Here is a 13,351-nt window from a genome sequence, read left to right on the forward strand (position 1 = left end):
TTTAAAGAAGTCACTGCTTGAGTTTGTAACTTTTTAAAGCTACACTGTTAATGCCTCTCATACAGGAGAGACTACATGTTTTAAAGCTCTGCTTAGACAAAAGTCTTCCCAGATATAATAGAATTGATTTTACCTACAACTATATACAAAAGATGGGCTTCCCAGGTGGCATTAGTGGTAAAGAACCCACATTCCAATGCAGGTAGATATAAGAGACCAAGGTTTGATCTCTGGGTCAGAAAGATCTCATGGAGGAGAGCATGGCAACCCACTCCAGTACTCTTTCCTGGAGAATCCCATGGACAGAGGAGCCTGGCAGACTATAGTCCTGCTGCTGCTGCTGCTGCTAAGTCGCTTCAGTCGTGTCCGACTCTGTGCGACCCCATAGACGGCAGCCCACCAGGCTCCCCCGTCCCTGGGATTCTCCAGGCAAGAACACTGGAGTGGGTTGCCATTTCCTTCTCCAGTGCATGAAAGTGAAAAGTGAAAGTGAAGTCACTCAGTCGTGTCCGACTCTTAGCGACCCCATGGACTGCAGCCTACCAGGCTCCTCCGTCCATGGGATTTTCCAGGCAAGAGTACTGGAGTGGGTTAGTCCATAAGGTTGCAAAGAGTTGGACACGACTGAAGCAACTTAGCACACACATGCACATACACCAAAGATATTTGATCAACTTAACAAAAGCAACAGGAACATAGATAGTTCTGTATAGTTTGCTTTTCAAAATTGTCCTCATTTAAGGTCTCAGTTCCTCATTTAAGGTCTCAAGGTAAACAGACCAGTGCATTCTCTATATGAAGACACTGAAATCCCAAGAGCTCAAACAACTTGCTCAAAGTAACTGATTACTGAGTGTGGCCAAATACACCTAGACTAAAATGTGAGGGATAGAGAGGTGGAAAGTTTGGCTGTGTTGTAACCTGTGTCTTCAAGAGAGCTCTACAACCTGACACATTCTCCTTTGCAACAGAACAAGTTAAAACTGTGCCCTACGTAATACAGAACTATTATTTACATAGAGCTGTTTTCAAGTAATCCCAACAATGTCAGGACATTTGTCAAGCTCAGTGTTTTGCTCCCTACGGGAAGTGGGACCCTCCAAGCTCTTTGGTGTACACCCTAGCGCCAGAATAAGGTATTATGCCTCTGGCTCCCAGGATGTCACTGCTGTTAACTAAGCCCACCTAAGGAGACTTTTGAATGAAAGTGGGAAAAAGACTGATATGGGAAAAAAGGCACATATCTTTGTATCTCTATCTCGTTCTGTCGATTGAGACCAGGGCACACAGTTTTGCCTGAAAGAATCATCATATTCTGAAAGACAATTGTCAGAGTATTTTTCATAGAAATGGAACCTTTCATAGTGAGATCTTACATTGAGCACCTCTTTTATTAACAAACAAATGCTGAGCTTCCCTGAATGAAGACTCCCTCTTGCTTTAGTGCCTCTTGAGTTATCCCCTAAGAACCCTAGAGAACCTAGTTTGAATATAATTCTCCTAAGTGACTGAATTAGAAACACACATCCTCAAGCAGAGACCTCTTCCTGTTTGTTTCTGTGAGTTGATTGAGTCGTCCTTATTTCGTTCACTTCCTTCCAGATATTTCTCCCCATGAGTTCAACCTAAAACTTTCTTTTATGATTTGATTAAATGCTTCCTCATAACATTGATAAGATTCTCTAGCAACTTCTTTTTACCTTCATCTAGTTTATCCTCTAAGAACACCCTTCCTGTTCAATAATCATGTATTGAGGGATTTCCCTCATGGTCCAGTGGTTAAGACTCCATGCTTCCAATGCAGGTTCAGTATCTGGTTGGGGAAATAGATCCTACTTGCCACAACTAAAGATCCCACATGCCACAGTTAAGACCTGGTGTAGCCAAATAAATAAAAATATTTTTAAAAATTAAAAAAAATAGCAATATCGTTAAAAACAATAATTATGTATTGAGTAACCTTTATATGCCAGCCAGGTACTGAGAAATTTCTGAGGATTTGTATTTGGAAGTCAGAAGATCCAATTCTATTCAAAGGAATTCTGCCTTTCTTTATTCCCTACTCAACAGACCTCAACATTTTTGGAGATACTTAACCAAAAATTGAAAAAAAATCAAGTAGATAGGAAGAATTGCTTATTCCATGGGAGTCTTTGGGGTAAAAGCACAATTAAGATAAGTGGGAAGTCACATACAATTACATTCAGGGAAATATAAGCAGACTTGGTAAAACAGTTGTTGCCTTTCCTTGTATTGAGTAACATAATACATTATTTGAATAGTTCTATTATCTATTCTTAACTGAAACATATAGTGCCTGTCCTATTTCTTCAAAAAGCTTGTTAATATGCAATCACCTAGTACAACTGCTAAGTTTTTAAAGGTCACCCATGTTTTATTCATAAAGAGTGGTTTTCTGGAGGGGAAGAAGGTTACAATGTCATGTAATACCATATTCTGATGGAGGCTTTGCTTTCCAAGATATGTTCTAATGGATTGGATGGGGAAAGAGTGAAATTTTAAGGAGAGGGAAGTGAATTGTTTCATAGATATCAATAAAACTTCATGTAGAATCGAGAAGACTTTCAAATAGGGGAGGCAGATTTACACTACGTTAAAACTCTTTTGAGTAAGTTTGGCATCCTGTGCTACTTATGTTCACAAGCATTCAGCTCCCATAAGGCCAGACACATGAGAACAAAAGTCTCCCAGCCCCCTGGAAGCGAGGTGGCCATGTGGTTAGTTCAATCCAGTGAAATGTGAGTAGAAATGGGTGCCACTTGCAAACTACAGCATTTAATTAATGCTGCTTGAACTACCGGCTGGCTTCCTCTTCTTCTACCACGGTCACTTGGAAGGACATGTTTTAAATGCATAGATTAGTATCCAGGTAGACGGGTTACTATGATCAGGGTTTATCACCTTTTTATAGATGTTAATCAAATTTTTCAAGGTGACAAAAACTCTTTAGGGACAGAGAATAAAAAAAAAAATAATAATTCAGATATTCATTTCCTGGGCCAAAGCTCTGTATATAGCTGATAGTCTGTATTTTGAGAGGAAGTAGTAGTAGCTGGACCCACTCCAGTGTTCTTGCCTGGAGAATCCCAGGGACGGGGGAGCCTGGTGGGCTGCCATCTATGGGGTCGCACAGAGTCAGACACGACTGAAGTGATTTAGCAGCAGCAGCAGCAGTAGTAGCTGGTATTCCAGTCCTTGGAAATGTTTTCTCTCTACTACTTTACTGTGCACTTCAATGTAAAAGGCAACAAAATTAGCATCTCTTCCCTTTAAATTCAACCATAAAATCACAACATCACTCTCCTTTAGGGGTCCTGCCTTAATCCTCATCATACCACCCACAGTGTCAAGTACACTTCTTTGTATTGAGTTCAGTTCAGTTGCTCAGTCGTGTCTGACTCTTTGTGACCCCATGGACTGTAGCACGCCAGGCCTCGATGTCCGTCACCAACTCCCGGAGTTTACTCAAACCAATGTCCATTGAGTCAGTGATGCCATTCAACCAGCACATCCTTTGTCATCTCCTTCTCATCCGGCCTTCAGTCTTTCCCAGCATCAGGGTCTTTTCAAATGAGACAGCTCTTCACATCAGGTGGCCAAAGTATTGGAGTTTCAGCTTCAATATCAGTCCTTCCAATGAACACCCAGGACTGATCTCCTTTAGGATGGACTGGTTGGATCTCCTTGCAGTCCAAGGGACTCTCAAGAGTCTTCTCCAACACCACAGTTCAAAAGCATCAATTCTTCAGCACTCAGCTTTCGTTATAGTGCAACTCTCACATCCGTACATGACCACTGGAAAAACCATAGCCTTGACTAGATGGAACATTGTTATCAAAGTAATGTCTATTCTTTTTAATACGCTGTCTAGTTGGTCATAACTTTCCTTGCAAGGAGTAAGTGTCTTTTAATTTCATGGATGCAATCACCATCTGCATTGATTTTGGAGCCCAGAAAAATAAAGTCAGTCACTGTTTCCAATGTTTCCTCATCTGTTTGCCATGAAGTGATGGGACCAGATGCCATGATCTTTGTTTTCTGAAAGTTGAGCTTTAAGCCAACTTTTTCACTCTCCTCTTTCACTTTCATCAAGAGGCTCTTTAGTTCTTCTTCACTTTCTGCCATAATGATGGTGCCATCTGCATATCTGAGGTTATTGACATTTATTCCAGCCATCTTGATCCAGCTTGTGCTTCATCCATCCCAGTGTTTCTCATGATGTACTCTACCTATAAGGTAAATAAGCAGGGTGACAATATACAGCCTTGATGTACTGTTTTTCCTGTTTGGAACCAGTCTCTGGTTCCACGTCCAGTTATAATTGTTGCTTCCTGACCTGCATACAGATTTCTTAAAAGGCAGATCAGGTGGTCTGGTATTTCCATCTCTTTCAAAATTTTCAACAGTTTATTGTGATCCACACAGTCAAAGGCTTTGGCATAGTCAATAAAGCAGAAATAGATGCTTTTCTGGAACTCTGTTGCTTTTTCGATGATCCAGTGGATGTTTGCAATTTGATCTCTGGTTCCTCTGCCTCTTCTAAATCGAGCTTGAACATCTGGAGGTTCTCAGTTCATGTGTTGCTGGAGCCCAGATTGGAGAACTTTGAGCATCACTTTACTAGCTTGGGAGATGAGTGCAATTGTGCGGTAGTTTGAGCATTCTTTGGCATTGCCTTCTTTGGAATTGAAACTAAACACCTTTTCTAGTCCTGTGGTCACTGCTGAGTTTTCCAAATTTGCTGGCATATTGAGTGCAGCACTTTCACATCATCATCTTTTAGGATTTGAAATTGCTCAACTGGAATCCCATCACCTCCACTTGTTTTGTTCATAGTGATGCTTCCTAAGGCCCACTTGACTTCACATTCCAAGATGTCTGGCTCTACATGAGTGATCACACCATCGTGATTATCTGGGTCATGAAGATCTTTTTTGTATAACTCTTCTGTGTATTCTTGCAACCTGTCCTTAATATCTTCTACTTCTGTTAGGTCCATACCATTTCTGTCCTTGAGTTCATCTTTGCATGAAATGTTCCCTTGGTATCTCTAATTTTCTTGAAGAGATCTCTAGTCTTTCCTATTCTATTGTTTTCCTCTATTTCTTTGCACTGATCACTGAGGAAGGATTTCTTATCTCTCCTTGCTATTCTTTGGAACTCTGCATTCAAATGGCTATATCTTTCCTTTTCTCCTTTGCCTTTTACTTCTCTTCTATTCACAGCTATTTGTAAGGCCTCCTCAGACAGCCATTTTGCTTTTTTGCATTTCTTTTTCTTGGGGATGTTCTTGATCCTTGTCTCCTATACAGTGTCACAAACCTCCTTCCATAGTTCATTAGGCACTCTGTCTATCAGATCTAGTCCCTTAAATCTATTTCTCACTTCTACTGTATAGTCATAAAGGATATGATTCCCTATTTTCTTCAATTTCAGTATGAATTTGGCAATAAAAAGTTCATGATCTGATCCACAGTCAGCTCCCAGTCTTGTTTTGTTGACTGTATGAAGCTTGTCCATCTTTGGCTGCAAAGAATATAATCAATCTGATTTCAGTTTTGGCCATCTGGTGATGTCCATGTGTAGAGTCTTGTGTTGTTGGAAGAGGGTGTTTGCTATGACCAGTGCATTCTCTTGGCAAAACTCTATTAGCCTTTGCCCTGCTTCATTCCATATTCCAAGGCCCAATTTGCCTGTTACCCCAGGTGTTTCTTGACTTCCTACTTTTGCATTCCAGTCCCCTATAATGAAAAAGGACATCTTTTTGAGGTGTTAGTTCTAGAAGGTCTGGTACATCCATAGAACCGTTCAACTTCATCTTCTTCAGAATTACTAGTCAGGACATAGACTTGGATTACTGTGATATGGAATGGTTTGCCTTGGAAATGAACAGAGATCATTCTGTCATTTTTGAGATTGCATCCAAGTACTGCATTTTGGACTCTTTTGTTGACTATGATGGCTACTCCATTTCTTCTAAGGGATTCTTGCCCACAGTAATAAATATAATGGTCATCTGAGTTAAATTCACCCATTCCAGTCCATTTTAGTTCGCTGATTTCTGAAATGTCGCTGTTCACTCTTGCCATCTCCTGTTTGTAATAGTGCTCAATATTATGAGTGTATTATTATTATTATTTTAATGTATTAGTGTATTAGTATTACACTTAGTGTATTAGTATTATGAATTAGTGCCTTGTATTACTGCTCAATAAATCTTTGACTTTCAGTAAATGAAAATTTAAGTTCTGTTTTTCCACCTTCATTAATTTTCACTGTCTTTCTAACCATAAAAATTAAAAGCTGCAAGGTCATCTTTGATTTCTCCCTCTTCCTCAAGACCAGAAGCCAAATGACTACCAAGAACTTTGTGATAATTGGTCATACTACTAAATATATACAAATGGCTGATGGCTTATAGTTGTATATATATACATATATGTATATATATACATATTCAACAGTTTGAACTCAACAGTTTTAGAATTCATCCATAACTTATATAGAGAAATAGAGATTTATAGATTATAAAAAAAGCATTTATTAAGAAACTTGAGCTGATATGAGTCACCATAGATGCTGAGAAATTTAAGTTTATGGTAACATGGAGAAACGGACACAGTTCAGATTAAAAAAAAACTAGTAAATAAATATTAGTAGTGCTAAATAGGAAAGGTAAAGCTGTATCAAAGTTTAGAAAATATGTCAAATATTAGTAAGAAAATCACTGAAAGCTGAAATGCCTACGTGTGTGTGTGTTTGTATTCCTTAAATCAGCTTAAAAACAAGCCAAGCAGTTTTGGTAAGTTTTTTTTTTTTTTTTTTAATCTATCTATATGTCCTTTTGAGTTGAAGTCACATATTCTCCCAGTTTGTATTTAAACAGACCAGTTGTGTTGTCTTGAAAATGACTCCTCCCACACTGCCTTCCTTCTCACTCATCTAAAATAGAGCCCCAATATTACATCAAAGATCTTGAGGCAAAAGTTAAGCTATGAGGGGGACTTCCCTGATGCTCTAGTAAATAAGAATCAGCCTTCCAGTGCAGGCAATGCAGGGGACTGAGTTTGATCCCTGGTCAGGGAGCTAAGGTACCACATGCCGTGGAGCAACAAAGCCTGTGAGATGCAACTAAAGAGCTTCTATGAAGAGCCTGCACCCCATAACAAAGACCTAGAGCAACCAAAAAAAAAAAAAAAAGAGAGAGAGAAAGAATATTCCTTAAAAAAAAACTTAAGGTTGTAAGGAAATTGTAAAGGTAGAGCCTGCCAGAAAAAGGAGTAATATAAAATACATTGGTTTAGTGACTTGCTTTTATTTGTTAACATAGCTGCTGTTATATTTTAAGAATATATCCTCATGAGCAATGATTCAGTTATGCTTCTACCTGAAGGCTCCCACAAAAGATGCAATTTTAAAATACAACAAATGGATTAAATGGTGTGTGTGTGTGTGTCTGTGTATAATACACACTCATTATATGTCTGTGTAAAAAGCACCGTAGGATCAGTGGTTTGATCACTGAAATATTGATAGTGAAATACTCAAATTGATCTCACTCCATTTTTTTCTCATTAGAATGAAAAGACATTTCATTAGAATGAAAACCAAAAAAATTAAATTGAAGCTTGGGGGTAGTTTCAGGACAGAGCCAGGAAAATGGCCAATTGCAAGTTTAAGAGTGGAATCCCATCAAAATTACCCATATTTCAATTCTTCACCCAAGCAAATGATAATGAAATGATCAGTCTTAACCAGTGCATTTGATTCTGTTGCAAATACATACTTTCAAACTATTTTTTCATATCCTTTGGTGTGTAAAGGTCTTTTCCTATTTAAGGTGAGACAAGAAAGAAGGTCTTCAACCCTTAAATATTTAAATGACTAGATCTAGAGTTCTTGATCTGATCAGGTCAATCTCCAATTAAAAAAAATGCAAATGTACCCAAAAGAGAGTTCTGTGTTATATATTCATGCTTTAAAGTAGATGTGCTTAATCTAAGATGCATCTCTGCACAGTTTAGATGAGATAGGGAGGTCTGGGAAGAATGAAGTTTTGGACAGAGTGGGATCAAAAGGCCATGACACTTTAGAAGTAAGGAGTCCCACAAAATGGGCAAGGCAGTGAGTAGCTTGGAATAGTTTTAAACCACAAAAATAGCAAAGAGCTGAAAATAGACTCACTGGTGCATATGTTTACACTTTGGAATCTGCAATTGCAGCCTTCCTGGGAAAAGAAACAAAAAAGCTGGTGGTGGTGGTGGTGATGGTGGTGTTGTGTGTCCAAGTTAAATTTCCCTGTATTTTCCAATAAAATTCAAAGTCAAATATGACTATATCTATAGAAATATACTATTAGTTATATATTATTATAATTAGCATAATAATAGTTATCTATTATATTTTGGAAATTATATATTTACTTATGATATCCATTCAGTTCAGTCCCTCAGTCGTGTCTGACTCTTTGCAAGCCCATGGACTACAGCACAACAGGCCTCCCTGTCCATCACCAACTCCTGGAGCTTGCTCAAACTCATGTCCATCGAGTCGGTGATGCCATCTAACCATCTCATCCTTTGTCCTCCCCTTCTCCTCCTGCCTTCAATCTTTCTCAGCATCAGGGTCTTTTCCAGTGAGTCAGTTCTTCGCATCAGGTGGCCAAAGTATTATGATTTCAGCTTCAGAATCAATCCTTACAAAGAATATACAGGACTGATTTCCTTTAGGACAGACTGGTTGGATCTTCTTGCAGTCCAAGGGACTCTCAAGAGTCTTCTTCAACACCAGAGTTCAAAAGCACTAATTCTTCTGCACTCAGCCTTCTTTATAGTACAACTCTCACATCCGTAAATGAATACTGGAAAAACCATAGCTTTGGCTAGACAGACCAGTCTCGGCAAAGTACTGACTCTGCTTCTTAATATGCTGTCTAACTTTGCCATAGCTTTTCTTCCAAGGAGCAAGTGTCTTTTAATTTCATGGCTGCAGTCACCATCTGCAGGGATTTTGTAGCCCAAGAAAATAAAGTCTGTCACTGTTTGCATTGTTTCCCCGTCTATTTGCCATGAAGGGATGGGACTGGATGCCAGGAATTTAGCTTTTTGAATGTTGAGTTTTAAGCCAGCTTTTTCACTTTCCTTTTACACCTTCATCAAGAGGCTCTTTATTTCTTCTTTGCTTTCTGCGATTATGGTGGTGTCATCCACGTATCTGAGGTTATTGATATTTTTCCTGACAATATTGATCACAGCTTGTGCATCAGCCCGATATTTCATATGATGTACTCTGCCTATAAGTTAAATAAACAGGGTTACCATATACAATGTTGATGTACTCCTTTCCCAATATGGAGCCAGTCCTTTGTTCCATGCCCAGTTCTAACTGTTGCTTCTAGACCTGCATGCAGGTTTCTCAGGAAGCAGGTAAGGTGGTCTAGTATTCCCATTTTTTTAAAAAATTTTCCACATTTTGCTGTGATCCACACAGTCAAAGGCTTTAGTTTAGTCAATGAAGCAGAAGTAGATGTTTCTCTGGAATTCTCTTACTTTTTCAGTGATCCGACGGAGGTTGGCAATTTGTTCTCTGTTTCCTCTGCCTTTTCTAAAGCCAGCTTGAACATCTGGAAGTTCTTGATTCACATACTGTTAGAAGCCTGGCTTGGAGAATTTTGAGCATTATTTTGCTAGGATGTGAGATGAGTGCAATTGTGCGGTAGTTTGAGCATTCTTTGGCATTGCCTTTCTTTGGGATTGGAATGAAAACTGACCTTTTCCAGTCCTGTGGCCACTGCTAACTTTTCCAAATTTGCTGGCATATTGAGTGCAGCACTTTCACAGCATCATCTTTTAGGATTTGAAATAGCTCAACTGGAATCCCATCACCTCCACTAGCTTTGTTCGTAGTGATGCTTTCTAAGGCCCACTTGACTTCACATTCCAGGATGTCTGGCTCTAGGTGAGTGATCACACCATCATGATTATCTGGGTTGTGAAGATCTTTTTTGTATAGCTCTTCTGTATATTCTTGCCACCTCTTCTTAATATCTTCTGCTTGGTCCATACCACATCTGTCCTTTCCTGTGCCCATCTTTGCATGAAATGTTTCCTAGATATCTCTAGTTTTCTTGAAGAGATGTCTAGTCATTGTTTTTTCCCTCTATTTTTTTACACTGAGCATAGAGGAAGGCTTTCTTATCTCTCCTTGCTATTCTTTGGAACTCTGTATTCAGATGGGTATATCTTTCCTTTTCGCCTTTGCCTTTAGCTTCTCTTCTTTTCTCAGCTATTTATAAGGCCTCCTCAGACAACCATTTTGCCTTTTTGCATTTCTTTTTCTTGGTGATGGTTTGATTACTGCCTCCTGTACAATGTTATGGACCTCCGTCCATAGTTCTTCAGGCACTCTGTCTATCAGATCTAATCCCTGGAATCTATTTGTCACTTCCACTGTATAATCATAAGAGATTGGATTTAGGTCATACCTGAATTGCCTAGTGGTTTTCCCCACTTTCTTCAATTTAAGTCTGAATTTGGCAATAAGGAGTTCATGATCTGAGCCATAGTCAGCTCCTGGTCTTGCTTTTGCTGACTGTATAGAGCTTCCCCATTTTCAGCTGCAAAGAATATAATCAATATGAGTTCAGTATTGACCATCTGGTGTTGTCCATGTGTAGAGTCATCTCTTGTGTTGCTGAAAGAAGGTGTTTGCTATGAACACTGCATTCTCTTGGCAATACTCTGTTAGCCTATACCCTGCTTCATTTTGTACTCCAAGGTCAAACTTGCTTATTACTCCAGGTGTTTCTTGATTTTCTACTTTTGCATTCCAGTCCCCTATGATGAAAAGGACATTTTTTTAGGATGCTAATTCTAGAAGGTCTTGTAGGTCTTCATAGAACCATTCAACTTTGGCTCCTTCAGCATTACTGGTCAGGGAATAGACTCGGATTACTGTGATATGGAATGATTTGTCTTGGAAATGTACAGAGATCATTCTGTCATTTTTGAGATTACATCCAAGTAGTGCATTTTGGACTCTTTTGTTGACTATGATGGCTGCTCCTTTTGTTCTAAGGGATTCTTGCTCACAGTAATAGATATAATAGTCATCTGCATTAAATTCACCCATTCCAGTCCATTTTAGTTCACTGATTCCTAAAATGTCAACGTTCACTCTTGCCATCTCTTGTTTGACCATGTCCAATTTGCCTTGATTCATGGACCTAACATTCCAGGTTCCAATGCAATATTGTTCTTTGCAGCATCAGAGTTTACTTCCACCACCAGGCACAACCACAACTGGGCATTGCTTCCACTTTGGCTCAACTTCTTCATTCTTTTTGGAGCTATTTGTCCCCTCTTCTTTAGTAGCATTTTGGGCATCTACTGACCTGGGTAGTTCATCTTTCTGGGTCGCATCTTTTTGTTTTTATTATAGTAACTTATTTAATTATATTACTTAGATTTAGGAGATTGTATATAGTACATATTGAATAAATAAATTATATGTATATTATAATTCATACAATGTCCTAAACTTCAAAATTCTTCTACTTTGATAGCTTCTCTGATCACAAAATTCTTGATAAGTTTTGTAAGTCTGACCTTACTCTCTTATTGTTTTGCTAGCACTGGTTAAGCATACCCTTTTGCCAACTTTGCCTACAAATATGTATTTGTTTCCATTCTTCATAAGCAAAACCTGAAACAATTTTCCCTTCCAACTACAATTTTAGTCAACTTTACCTTGCATATTCTTCAAATGTAGTCTATAAATAGCAACCCCATTTCTTCACCAAACATTCAAGCAAATTCACTATTTTAAAGCAAATTCAATCCTTTACAACACCCCCCACCATATAGGATTGCCAGATAAAATACAGGCCACCAAGTTGAATATGAATTTCAGATAAATGACAAATATCTTTTAAGCATAACTACATGCCAAATATTTGCTAAATCTGGTAACCCTTCCAACTCACACCTGAAAGTCTCTGTTACAAGTCCTTCTGATTATCCCATGCAATGACATAACCAGACAAGGACCTTCAGGACCATGAACATGACAGAGAAACTGAACCCGTATTTGCTTCACTGAGAGACTTTGGAGATAACCTATATTTCTAAGCAAACTAGTGGAGTGTCTTCTATATATGTGCTCAATAAATGTTCAGCATTTGGTTGGGGCTGAGCATAGCAGAATAAACAAAGCAGTATTTTGGACTATGAAAATATTAATCTTTATTTTCAAGCACTGGGTACTTATTTTTCTCAAGGAAATCTTAATAGAGTATACTACATCCAACATAGTAAGTCCCCTGCATATGAACCTTGATGCTTCAAACTTTCAAAGAATGTGTGTTTGCATGTCCAATTACATAAGTTAGTTCCCATGTCTGGGGTATGTTGTCATGTGGGTACTCCTCTACACGTGCTCGTGTACTTTACTGTACACTACTGTGTATAGAGTACAGTATTACAGTATCTTAATTTCAGGCCCAGGATGTCTAGAAGCAAATGTAATAGCGGTGGTGATATAGCTGGCACAGTACTAGCTACACATCATTGGATCATTTTTCAAGACGGTAGGTAGAATTGAATCCAGCAAGGAATCAGAACCTGTGCCATCAACGTCAGGCCTGAATGAAATTTCAGCTTCCCTTCCATCTGCTATTGCTGAGGACCCTTCAACTCTACCATCTCCCCTCTTCCTCTCTCTCCTCCAGTCAGTAACTCTTCTTGTTCTTCTTGCAGCCCCCGTATGCCAGCGGTCACTGCATACTACTATACTATACAAGGTACTTTACTGTAAGATTAAAATGTGTTCTTTATTTTTGTGTTTGTTTTATGTATTATTTGTGTGAAAAGTATTACACATCTATCATGGTACAGTATTGAATAGTTGATTGTGTTGGTTGGGTACCTAGGCTAACTTTGTTGGACTTATGAATGAACTGAACTTACAAACATGCTCTTGAATGGAACTCGTTTGTATGGAGGGAACTTATACATAAAACCAGAACTGCTGTGATGGAGCGCACAGGACTTCACTTCACTGAAGATTGTGACAGTCTTCAATGTCCTACAGGAATATCTTTGTCTCCAACTCACAAAGCATAAACCCACTGCTGAAATCCACCATCTCCAGCATAATGCTAATAACATAAAAGACTGAAGAGAAGAGGGAAGAGTCACGTTCCAGATGTTTGGGCCTCTTTTGCCATTTTATGAGTTTAATGGTGGTTTAGTCTCTAAGTTGTGTCCAACTCTTACAGTCCCATGGACTGTAGCCCACCAGGCTCATCTGTCCATGGGATTTTCCAGGCAGG

This window comes from Bubalus bubalis, chromosome 20 (assembly GCF_019923935.1).
Source record: "Bubalus bubalis isolate 160015118507 breed Murrah chromosome 20, NDDB_SH_1, whole genome shotgun sequence".
NCBI lineage: Eukaryota > Metazoa > Chordata > Mammalia > Artiodactyla > Bovidae > Bubalus > Bubalus bubalis.